Source organism: Chiloscyllium punctatum, chromosome 5 (assembly GCF_047496795.1).
Source record: "Chiloscyllium punctatum isolate Juve2018m chromosome 5, sChiPun1.3, whole genome shotgun sequence".
NCBI lineage: Eukaryota > Metazoa > Chordata > Chondrichthyes > Orectolobiformes > Hemiscylliidae > Chiloscyllium > Chiloscyllium punctatum.
Genome location: NC_092743.1, coordinates 419917 through 432416, shown reverse-complemented (window position 1 = coordinate 432416; position 12500 = coordinate 419917). Strand labels below are relative to the sequence as shown.

Below are 12500 nucleotides of genomic sequence, written 5' to 3'. Positions count from 1 at the left end.
AGAGGGCAGTGCCGAGTTGGAAAGTTGGATCTTAGGGTGGCACAGTGGTTAGCACTGCTGCCTCACAGCGCCAGAGACCCGGGTTCAATTCCCGCCTCAGGCGACTGACTGTGAGGAGTTTGCACGTTCTCCCCGTGTCTGCGTGGGTTTCCTCCGGGTGCTCCGGTTTCCTCCCACAGTCCAAAGATGTGCAGGTCAGGTGAATTGGCCATGCTAAATCACTCATCTTGTTTGATGCATTAGTCAGGGGCAAATTTAGGGTAGGGGGAATGGGTTGGGTGGGTTACTCTTTGGAATGTCGGTGTGGACCTGTTGGGCCAAATGGCCTGTTTCCATACTGTAGGGAATCTAATCTAATCTAATCTAGGATAAGGTAGGGGAAGGGGAAATGGGGAAATTGGTGAAATCCACATATTCCGAGTGGTTGGAAGATCCCAAGGTGGAAGATGAGGCATTCTTCCTCCAGGCATCGGGGCTAGGGCTTGGTAATGGAGGAGGCCCAGGACTTGCATGTTCTTGGCAGAGTAGGAGGGGAAGCTAAAGTATTCGGCCATGGGGCGGTGGGGTTGGTTCATGCCAATCAAGTGGCTGCTTTGTCCTGGATGGTGTCAAGCTTCTTGAGTGTTGGAGCTGCCCCCATCCAGGCAAGTGGGGAGTATTCCATCATACTCCTGAGTTGTGTCTTGTAGATGGACAGGCTTTGGGGAGTCAGAGAGTCATAAAGTCATAGAGATGTACAGCATAGAACATAGAACATAGAACAATACAGCACAGAACAGGCCCTTCGGCCCACGATGTTGTGCCGAACTTCTATCCTAGATTAAGCACCCATCCATGTACCTATCCAAATGCCGCTTAAAGGTCGCCAATGATTCTGACTCGACCACTCCCACGGGCAGCGCATTCCATGCCCCCACCACTCTCTGGGTAAAGAACCCACCCCTGACATCTCCCCTATACTTTCCACCCTTCACCTTAAATTTATGTCCCCTTGTAACACTCTGTTGTACCCGGGAAAAAGTTTCTGACTGTCTACTCTATCTATTCCTCTGATCATCTTATAAACCTCTATCAAGTCACCCCTCATCCTTCGCCGTTCCAACGAGAAAAGGCCAAGAACTCTCAACCTATCCACGTACGACCTATTCTCCATTCCAGGCAACATCCTGGTAAATCTTCTCTGCACCCTCTCCAAAGCTTCCACATCTTTCCTAAAGTGAGGCGACCAGAACTGCACACAGTACTCCAAATGTGGCCTAACCAAAGTCCTGGACAGCTGCAACATCACCTCACGACTCTTGAATTCAATCCCTCTGCTAATGAACGATAATACTCCATAGGCCTTCTTACAAACTCTATCCACCTGAGTGGCAACCTTCAAAGATCTATGTACATAGACCCCAAGATCCCTCTGTTCCTCCACCTGACCAAGAACCCTACCATTAACCCTGTATTCCGCATTCTTATTTGTTCTTCCAAAATGGACAACCTCACACTTGGCAGGGTTGAACTCCATCTGCCACTCCTCAGCCCAGCTCTGCATCATATCTAAGTCCCTCTGCAGCCGACAACAGCCCTCCTCACTGTCCACAACTCCACCTATCTTCGTATCATCTGCAAATTTACTGACCCACCCTTCGACTCCCTCATCTAAGTCATTAATAAAAATTACAAACAGCAGAGGACCCAGAACTGATCCCTGCGGAACTCCACTTGTAACTGGACTCCAGGCTGAATATTTACCATCTACCACCACTCTCTGATTTCGATCGGTTAGCCAGTTTTCTATCCAATTGGCCAAACTTCCCACTATCCCATGCCTCCTGACTTTCCGCATAAGCCTACCATGGCGAACCTTATCAAATGCCTTACTAAAATCCATGTACACTACATCCACTGCTCTACCCTCATCCACATGCTTGGTCACCTCCTCAAAGAATTCAATAAGACTTGTAAGGCAAGACCTACCCCTCACAAATCCGTGCTGGCTGTCCCTAATCAAGCAGTGTCTTTCCAGATACTCGTAAATCCTATCCCTCAGTACCCTTTCCATTACTTTGCCTACCACAGAAGTAAGACTAACTGGCCTGTAATTCCCGAGGTTATCCCTATTCCCTTTTTTGAACAGGGGCACAACATTCGCCACTCTCCAGTCCCCTGGTACCACCCCCGTTGCCAGTGAAGACGAGAAGATCATTGCCAACGGTACTGCAATTTCCTCTCTTGCTTCCCACATAATCCTAGGATATATTCCGTCAGGCCCGGGGGACTTGTCTATCCTCAAGTTGTTCAAAATGTCCAACACATCTTCCTTCCTAACAAGTATCTCTTCTAGCTTAACAGTCCGTTTCACACTCTCCTCTTCAACAATATGGTCCCTCTCGTTCGTAAATACTGAAGAGAAGTACTTGTTCAAGACCTCTCCTATCTCTTCCAACTCAATACACAGTCTCCCACTACTGTCCTTGATCGGACCTACCCTCGTTCTCGTCATTCTCAGGTTCCTCACATACACATAGAATGCCTTGGGGTTATCCTTGATCCTATCCGTCAAGAATTTTTCATGCCCTCTCTGAGCTCTCCTAATCCCTTTCTTCAGGTCCCTTCTGGCTATCCTGTATCCCTCCACTGCTCTGTCTGAACCCTGTTTCCTCAACCTTATGTAAGCCTCCTTCTTCCTCTTTACTAGACATTCAACCTCCCTCGTCAACCAAGGCTCCCTCACACGACCATTTCTTTCCTGCCTGACAGGTACATACATATCAAGGACACGTCGTATCTGCTCCTTGAAAAAGTCCCACATTTCCACCACATCCTTCCCTGACAGCCTATGCTCCCAACTTATGCTCCTCAAATCCTGTCTTACAGCATCGTAATTTCCCTTCCCCCAATTGTAAAATCTACCTTGTTGTGCGCACCTATCTCTCTCCATAACCAAGGTGAAAGTCACAGAATTGTGGTCACCATCACCAAAATGCTCACCCACTAACAAGCCCACCACTTGTCCCGGTTCATTACCGAGTACCAAATCCAATATGGCCTCCCCTCTGGTTGGACAATGGAAACAGACCCTTCGGTCCAACCCGTCCATGCCGACCAGATATCCCAACCTAATCTAGTCCCACCTGCCAGCACCCGGCCCATATCCCTCCAAACCCTTCCTATTCATATACCCATCCAAATGCCTCTTAAATGTTGCCTCCACCACTTCCTCTGGCAGCTCATTCCATACACGTACCACCCTCTTCATGAAAAGTTGCCCCTTAGGTCTCTTTTATATCTTTCCCCTCTCACCCTAAACCTGTGCCCTCTAGTTCTGGACTCCCCGACCCCAGGGAAAATACTTTGTCTATTTATCCTATCCATGCCCCTCATAATTTTGTAAACCTCTATAAGGTCACCCCTCAGCCTCCGACACTCCAGGGAAAACAGCCCCAGCCTGTTCAGCCTCTCCCTATAGCTCAAATCCTCCAACCCTGGCAACATCCTTGTAAATCTTTTCTGAACCCTTTCAAGTTTCACAACATCTTTCCGATAGGAAGGAGACCAGAATTGCGCGCAATATTCCAGCAGTGGCCTAACCAATGTACAGCCGCAACATGACCTCCCAACTCCTGTACTCAATACTCTGACCAATAAAGGAAAGCATACCAAATGCCTTCTTCACTATCCTATCTACCTGCGACTCCACTTTCAAGGAGCTATGAACCTGCGCTCCAAGGTCTTTGTATTCAGCAACACTCCCTAGGACCTTACCATTAAGTGTATAAATCCTAGTAAGATTTGCTTTCCCAAAATGCAGCACCTCGCATTTATCTGAATTAAACTCCATCTGCCACTTCTCAGCTCATTGGCCCATCTCGTCCAGATCCTGTTGTAATCTGAGGTAACCCCCTTCGCTGTCCACTAACCCTCCAATTTTGGTGTCATCTGCAAACTTACTAACTCTCCCTCTTATGCTCCCATCCAAATCACTTATGTAAATGACAAAAAGTAGAGGACCCAGCACCGATCCTTGTGGCACTCCACTGGTCACAGGCCTCCAGTCTGAAAAACAACCCTCCACCACTACCACTCTCAGGAGTGAATTCCCCATGGCAGTATTCCTAGCCTCTGACCTGCTCTTGTATCACTGTCTTAATATGATGAGTTTAGTTCAATTCTGGTGAATGGTAAATCCCAGGATATTGATAGTGGGGATTAGATGGTCTCTTATTGGTGATGGTCATTGCCTAGTATTTGTGGGCCATCGATGTTACTTGCTATGTGTCAGCAATGCCTGGATATTTTCCCATTCAAAAGAAAAGTGTTATTGGATTGGACACTCTGTTTTCTCTCCAGTGTTGCTGCCCGACATGCTGAATTTCTCCAGCAATATCTAATTTAATTTCAGCTTCCTGCATCCACAGTATTTTGGTTTTACCATATCTTGGTCTTGCTGCATTTCTCTGGTTCCTGGGGAGTCAAAGAACAAAGAACAACCCAGCACAGGAACAGGCCCTTCGGCCCTCCAAACCTGTGCTGACACATTTAGCCCTTCCATCCTAAAGCCGTCTTCACTGACAGGATCTGGATCCCTCTATTCCCTCCCTATTCCTGTATCTGTCCAGGTGTTTCTCGAACGCTGCTCTAGTGCCTGCTTCCACCCCCTCCTCTGGCAGTGCATTCCAGGCACTCACCAACCTCTGTGTGAAAACCTACCTCACACATCTCTTTTATACATGCCCCCCCCACACCTTAAACCTGTAACTGACCCCTCCACCCTGAGAAAAAGCCTCATACTTCCACCCCATCCATGCCATTCACAATCTTATAAACTTCTATCAAGTCACCCCTCAGTGTCCTGCATTCCAGTGAAAACAAATCCAGTTTATCCAATCTTTCTTCATAGCTCAAATCCCCAGACCAGGCAACATCCTGGTAAATCTTTTCTGTCCCCTCTCCAAAGTATCCACATCCTTCTGGCAGTGTAGTGTCCACAATATTCCATGTGTGGTCTCACTAGAGTTCTCTAAAGCTGCAGCAGAACTTGTCTATTCTTATACTCAATGCCCTTTCCAATGAAGGCGAACATGCCATTGGCCTTTTTCACTCCCTTATCTACCTGCACTGTCCCCTTCAGTGATCTGTGAACCTTCACACCCAGAGCCCTCTGTGTATCGATTCCCCTAAGGGTTCTGCCGTTCACTGTATAATTTCCACCTGTACTTGACTTTCCAAAATACATCACCTCACACTTGTCCGGATTAAACTCCATCCGCCATTTCTCTGTCCATGTCTCCAAATGATCTATATCCTGCTGTATCCTCTGATAATCCTCCTCACTATCTGCAACTCCCTCAATCTTTGTATTATTCGCAAACTTACTAATTAGCCCAGCTACGTTTTCCTCCAAACCGTCCATGTAGATCATGTACCTATCAGGCAGGGAGGAAAGGGTCGTGTGAGGGAGCCGTGGTTTAATAAGGAATTGGAATCCCTTGTTAAATGGAAGAGGGCGGCCTTTGTAAAGATGAGGCGTGAAGGTTCAATTGGGGCGATTGAGAGTTATAAGGTAGCCCGGAAGGACCTGAAGAGAGAGCTAAGAGCAGCAAGGAGGGGACATGAAAGGTCCTTAGTTGGTAGGATTAGGGAAAACCCTAAGGCTTTCTATCGGTATGTTAGGAATAAAAGAATGACTAGGGTAGGAATAGGTCCAATCAAGGATAGTAATGGGAAGTTGCGTGTGGAGGCTGAAGAGATTGGGGAGGCGCTGAATGAATACTTTTCGTCAGTATTCACTCAGGAACAGGACATTGTTGTCGATATGAATACTGAGGCACGAATAAGTAGAATGGATGGCTTTGAGATATGTAGAGAAGAGGTGTTGGAAATTCTGGCAAGGGTGAAAATAGATAAGTCCCCTGGGCCTGATGGCATTTATCCTAGGATTCTCTGGGAAGCAAGGGAGGAGATTGCAGAGCCATTGGCCTTGATTTTTGTGTCCTCTTTGTCGACAGGAGTAGTGCCAGAGGACTGGAGGCTAGCAAACGTGGTTCCCTTGTTCAAGAAGGGGAGTAGGGATAATCCTAGTAACTATAGGCCAGTGAGTCTCACTTCTGTTGTGGGCAAAGTCTTAGAGAGAATTGTAAGGGATAGGATTTATGCACATCTGGATAGGAATAATGTGATCAAGGATAGTCAGCATGGTTTTGTGAAGGGCAGGTCGTGCCTCACAAACCTTATTGAATTCTTTGAGAAGGTGACTAAGGAGGTAGATGAGGGGAAAGCGGTAGATGTGGTATATATGGATTTTAGTAAGGCGTTTGATAAGGTCCCCCATGGTAGGGTACTGCAGAAAATACAGAGATATGGCATTGAGGGTGAGTTGGAGGTTTGGATTAGGAATTGGCTGGCTGGAAGAAGACAGAGGGTAGTAGTTGATGGCAAAGGTTCATCTTGGAGTGCCGTCACTAGCGGTGTTCCGCAAGGATCTGTTTTGGGACCATTGCTGTTTGTCATTTTTATAAATGACCTGGAGGAAGGGTTAGAAGGTTGGGTGAGCAAGTTTGCGGATGATACGAAAGTCGGAGGAGTTGTAGACAGTGAGGAAGGATATGGCAGGTTACAGCGGGATATAGAGAAGCTGCAGAGCTGGGCAGAAAGGTGGCAAATGGAGTTCAATGTAGCTAAGTGTGAAGTGATTCACTTTGGTAAGAGTAATAAAAAGATGGATTACTGGGCTAATGGTAGACTACTTGGTAGTGTGGAAGAGCAGAGGGATCTTGGTGTCCATGTACACAGATCTCTGAAAGTTGCCACCCAGGTAAATAGTGCAGTGAAGAAGGCATATGGCGTACTGGCTTTTATTGGTAGAGGAATTGAGTTCCGGAGTCCTGAGGTCATGCTGCAGTTGTATAAGACTCTGGTGCGGCCGCAGCTGGAATATTGTGTGCAGTTTTGGTCGCCATACTATAGGAAGGATGTGGAGGCACTGGAACAGGTGCGGAGGAAGTTTACCAGGATGTTGCCTGGTATGGTAGGAAGATCCTATGAGGAAAGGCTGAGGCACTTGGGGTTGTTTTCATTGGAGAAAAGAAGGTTTAGGGGTGATTTGATGGAGTTGTACAAGATGATTAGGGGGTTAGACAGGGTTGACAGTGAGAACCTTTTTCCACGTATGGAGTCAGCTATTACAAGGGGGCATAGCTTTAAATTAAGGGGGGGGTAGATATAGGACTGATGTTAGGGGTAGGTTCTTCACTCAGCGAGTCGTAAGTTCATGGAATGCCCTGCCAGTAGCAGTGGTGGACTCTCCCTCTTTATGGGTATTTAAGCGGGCATTGGATAGGTATATGGAGGATAGTGGGTTAGTGTAGGTTAGGTGGGCTTTGATCGGCGCAACATCGAGGGCTGAAGGGCCTGTACTGCGCTGTATTCTTCTATGTTCTATGTTCTATGTTCCCAGCACTGATCCCTGTGGAACATCACTAGTCACAGTCCTCCATTCGGAAAAGCATCCTTCCCCCACTCCCCTCTGTCTCCTGTGACCAAACCAGTTCCGTATCCCTTTTGCCATCTCACCCTGATACCATGTGACTTCACCTTTTGGATCAGTCTGCCATGAGGGACCTTCTCAAAGGTTTTACTGAAGTCCATGTCAACAATGTCAACCATTTTCCCTCATTAATCGTTTTTGTCACTGAGTCATGAATGGTGTATCTTCCCCAGCTCTCTGATGTCATGATGGACACAGTAATCAGATTGGAGTCTGTGTTGAGGACTGTGTTGGTGTTGATTCTGTTCTGGATTCTCTGAAATCTGTAAAATCTTTCTCCACTTGAGGACCTTTCTCTTGGAGGAGCTTTGTTTAGGCTGTTGCCCCAATCAATGGGCCTATTTCATATCCAGAGCACATTTCACCTCTTGAAGTCCATCAGTGACAAAGTCTTCCCTGTTGAATCAGAGAACTGCTCCAATCTTTTACCTGTGGCATCTTTCACAGGAAATGGCTGCCAAGCTAGAACAGATACTACCTTTTCTGCAGTGTCCTGGTTCACTAAGCCAGGTGATTTCCTTGTAACCAGATTGTGAATCTGTGGATAGTTGTTATCCCATCTCAGTGGTAACTTCCATGGACTCTTGTGCAACTTGTTCGCAATGTGAGCACTTTGTCCTCAACCTGCCAATCTGTGCTGAAATGTAAAAGTTGTGTTCTACAACCCCATGATGAAGCTGCCCATTTTCCTCCCCCCCAGAGTGGTAGCTCTGGGGGTGAGACCCAGTACATTGGTTTGCTCACTCCTGTTGCCTGATGGTTGATTCCCACGTGGCACAGTCTCAGTCATTGCTGACTTTGGGTCATCTCGTCAGCTGTGATCAAACTCAAATCTGCAAGGGATGATTTGTTCTCCATGCAGTGTAGCTGCCGAAACGATCTCCATTCGAGATTCCTGATTGAGCTGTAGGGGATCAAACTTTTCATTACATTTCTCACCAGTGCCATAGAATCCTGGAATCTCTATAGACTGGAAGCAGGCCATTCAGCCCATTGAGTCTATACCGACCCTCCAAAGGGCATCCCACTCAGACTCACGCCCCACTCTATCACTGTAACCCTGCATTTCCCATGGCTAATCTACCCTAACCTGCACATCTTTGAAGTAAACCGGAGCACCCAGAGGAAACCCACGCAGACACGGGGAGAATGTACAACCTCCACACAGACAGTTAGAACTTGCTGAATTTTGTCATCAGTTGTTGTTAAGAATGAAAACATTTCTTCCAACCCCACAGATTTCCATCTCGTTGACAGTATGAAACAATGGAATGTTTGTAATCGCTCAGATTCTGTCGTTAATTTTGGATCTGTCATGTTTGTCCCTGAACTGATATAGACCATAAGAAATAGGCAGGAGATGGCCATTCAACCCCTTGAGTCTGCTCTGCCATTCAATAGGATCATGGCTGATCCGACATTCCTCATCTCCACTTCTTGCCCTTTCTCTGTGATCTTTGATTCCTCTATAGATCAAGAATCTATCCATACAAGCCTTAAACATACACAAGGACTCTAGCCCCACAGCTCTGTGTGGCAAGGAGTTCCAGAGACTCTCAACCCTCAGAGAGAAGAAATTCGACCTTATCTTAAACTGGTGCCTCTTTATCTGTGATTATGACCTCTCATCCTAGATTCTCCCATATGAGGAAACATTCTCTCAGCATTTACCTTGTCAAGTCCCGTAAGAATCCTGTATGTTTCAATGCGATCACCTCTCATTCTTCGAAACTCAAGTGAGCAGAGGCCCAACCTGTTTAGCTTTTGCTCATAAGACAATCCCTCCATAACAGTGATCAGATGAGTGAACCTTCTCTGAAATGCCTCCAATGAAATGATATATTTCCTTAAATAAGGAGACTAAACCTGCTCACAGTACTGTAGATGGGGTCTCAGCAGCACCTTGTATACTTGATGTTAGACCACAGCAGTTCAGGCAGCATCCAAGGAACTTCGAAATCGACGTTTCGGGTAAAAGCCCTTCATCAGGAATAAAGGCAGTGAGCCTGAAGCGTGGAGAGATAAGCTAGAGGAAGGTGGGGGTGGGGAGAGAGTAGCATAGAGTACAGTGGGGGAGGGGATGAAGGTGATAGGTCAGGGAGGAGAGGGTGGAGTGGATAGGTGGGAAAGGAGATAGGCAGGTAGGACAAGTCCAGACAAGTCATGGGGACAGTGCTGAGCTGGAAATTTGGAACTAGGGTGAGGTGGGGGAAGGGGAAATGAGGAAACTGTTGAAGTCCACATTGATGCCCTGGGGTTGAAGTGTTCCGAGGCGGAAGATGAGGTGTTCTTCCTCCAGGCGTCTGGTGGTGAGGGAGCGGTGGTGAAGGAGGCCCAGGACCTCCATGTCCTCGGCAGAGAGGGAGGAGGAGTTGAAATGTTGGGCCACGGGGCGGTGTGGTTGATTGGTGCGGGTCTCCCAGAGATGTGGACTTTTCCTTTTCCAGGAAACATCTTAGTGAACAGCAGACTCACAGTGAGTACTACGGGCCCTGAGACAGAATTGAGGCCTGCCAATACTGGGCCACGTGACGCCACACCCCCACGTCGCATCTGAGTGACCTGCATCAAGTGGGTGTGGAGTTGGGTTAACTGTACAGCAAACACCCTTGTTAATGAGAAAAAAACCTACACAAAAATCTTTTGGATTTTGGGATTTCGGATAAAGGATTGTCTACAAGTAATACCAAATAATTTGCTCTGTCTTGGCCAGTTCCCTGTTGATTGTAACTCGAGATCCTTCTCCTATTTTAAAAGGGTTGAGGTCATGGCCCAGAATTGAGGACACTATCACTGGGTCACTCTAAGGGACAGGTCACTGTAAATGTCATAGATCATATGAGGGACAGAGGTCACTGTGAAGGTCAGAGGTCACCATGAGTGGTTCAAAAGTCACTCTGAGTTCAACAGTGACCAATGGGGATGTTTGTTGAAAACCAGAGTCAATGATGGAGATGGCCTTTCTTGTTCACATCCTCAGTCAGACACCCAGAACTATCAGAGATTCCTTCCCTGCCCTCAGAATCCTGTTCTTGAATAATATGATGCTGGGTGCATTTTACAAAGTGAATAATCTCTCTCTCTCTCTCTCTCTCTCTCTCTCCTGTCTTGACCCTGTTCCCCGCACTATCTCTCTCACTCCACTCATGACCCTCTCCTCCTCGCCCCCTACCCCCCTTCATCCCCTTACCATTCTGCCCCTCCCCTCCTACTCTCTCACTGTCTCACCCTCCCCGAAACGTTCCCTCACAACCCCTCTGTCTCCCCTGGCACCTTCTCCCATGTCTCTACCTTTCTCCTCTCTCTGCCTCACATCCTCACGACCATCCCTCTCCCAGGTGTGTCATGAAGTGGTGGACCTTGAACCATTCTACAGCCTGTGCCTGGACGATGTGTGTGGTTGTGCGAGTGCTGGGCACTGCGAGTGTAGCAGTGTAGCAGCGTTTGCTCGGCTCTGTGCCCAGCAGGGTGTGCTGGTCAACTGGAGAAACACCAAATTCTGCCGTGAGTAGCAGCAGCTGGGGATTGGGGGGGGTGGGGGGAGGCGGGGGGGCGGGGGGGGGAGGGGGCGGGGGGGCAGGGGGGGTGCGGGGGGAAGGCTTTGTGAGTGTGAGTGTGAGTATGTATATATGAGAGAGTGTGTGTAGGAGAGACAGTGTGTGTGTATGTGTGTGAGAGAGAGAGTGTGTGTGTGTGTGTGTCTGAGAGAGTGTGTGTGTGTGTATGTGTGTGTCTGAGAGAGTGTGTGTGTGTATGTGTGAGAGAGAGTGTTTGTGAATAAAATAGTGGAGGCAGCTATAATTACAACATGAAAAAGACATTTGGACAGGTACATAGACAGGGGGAGAATTGGAGAGGTAAGGGTCAAACACAGGCAAATGGGAGTCGTTTATTTGAGGAGACTTGGTCAGTATGAACAGGTTGGGCTGAAGGATTCGTTCCCGTGCTGTATACATCTATGTTCACACTGCAATTCAGTCCATACTCCGAATGGACAGGAGTGTCTGAGTACACACACACACGGACACACACACACACGGACACACACACACACGGACACACACACACACACACACACGGACACACACACACACGGACACACACACGGACGCACGCACACGCACACACACAAGCACACAGACACACATGGACACGCACACACACAGACACACGGACACGCACACACACGGACACGCATGCACACGCACACACACACACACGGACACACACGGACACGCACACATGCACACACACGCACACGGACACACACGGACACATAGACACACACACACACACACACACACACACAGACACACACACGGACACAGACACACACACAAACACGCACGAGGACGGACACACGCACACGGACACACACACACGGACACACACGGGGCCACACACACACACACGGGGCCACACACACATACGGACACATAGACACACACACATGGATACACATGGACACACACACACGGACACACACGGACACATCCTGGGGATGAGGGAAGGGAGAAGCAGCAGCCAATATTGACAACACCAAGGGTAAGAATTAAAAACCTAAACAGGACATCAAAACATAACAATGTCGGAAATCTGCCACTAGGAACAAGCTCGTAATCAGCTGCAGGAAGGGTCAACAGACCATGATGATGACCCTGTCCCTGGGAATGTGCAAATGGGCACCTGCTGAATCATTACCCACATCAAACTGACTGGAAAGGAAGAGAATCTCACTGTCCAGGGCAGAGATCCAGCTGGTATCACCCACGTTGGTGCCAATAACATTGTCCAGGCTGGAAGGGAGACTCCACTGAAAAATTTTGAATGGTCCAGAGCCAAACTCCAAAGCTGAACATCTTAGTACCTCAGCCAGAGACAAACTGGATCATGCATGTAATTCCTGAAGAGGGGCTCATGCCCGAAACGTCGATTCTCCTGTTCCTTGGATGCTGCCTGACCT

At 48.0% G+C, this 12500-nt stretch overlaps 1 protein-coding gene across 1 annotated transcript in view; it reads left to right on the top strand.

Moving 5' to 3' along the window:
• LOC140476713 (SCO-spondin-like) overlaps positions 1-12500 on the top strand; it is a 138265-nt gene that overhangs the window by 1316 nt on the left and 124449 nt on the right. Inside the window, exon 2 of the mRNA XM_072569532.1 lies at positions 10876-11041. The gene's annotated coding sequence lies outside the window, so the exon portion shown is untranslated. The remainder of the gene's footprint in view (positions 1-10875; positions 11042-12500) is intronic.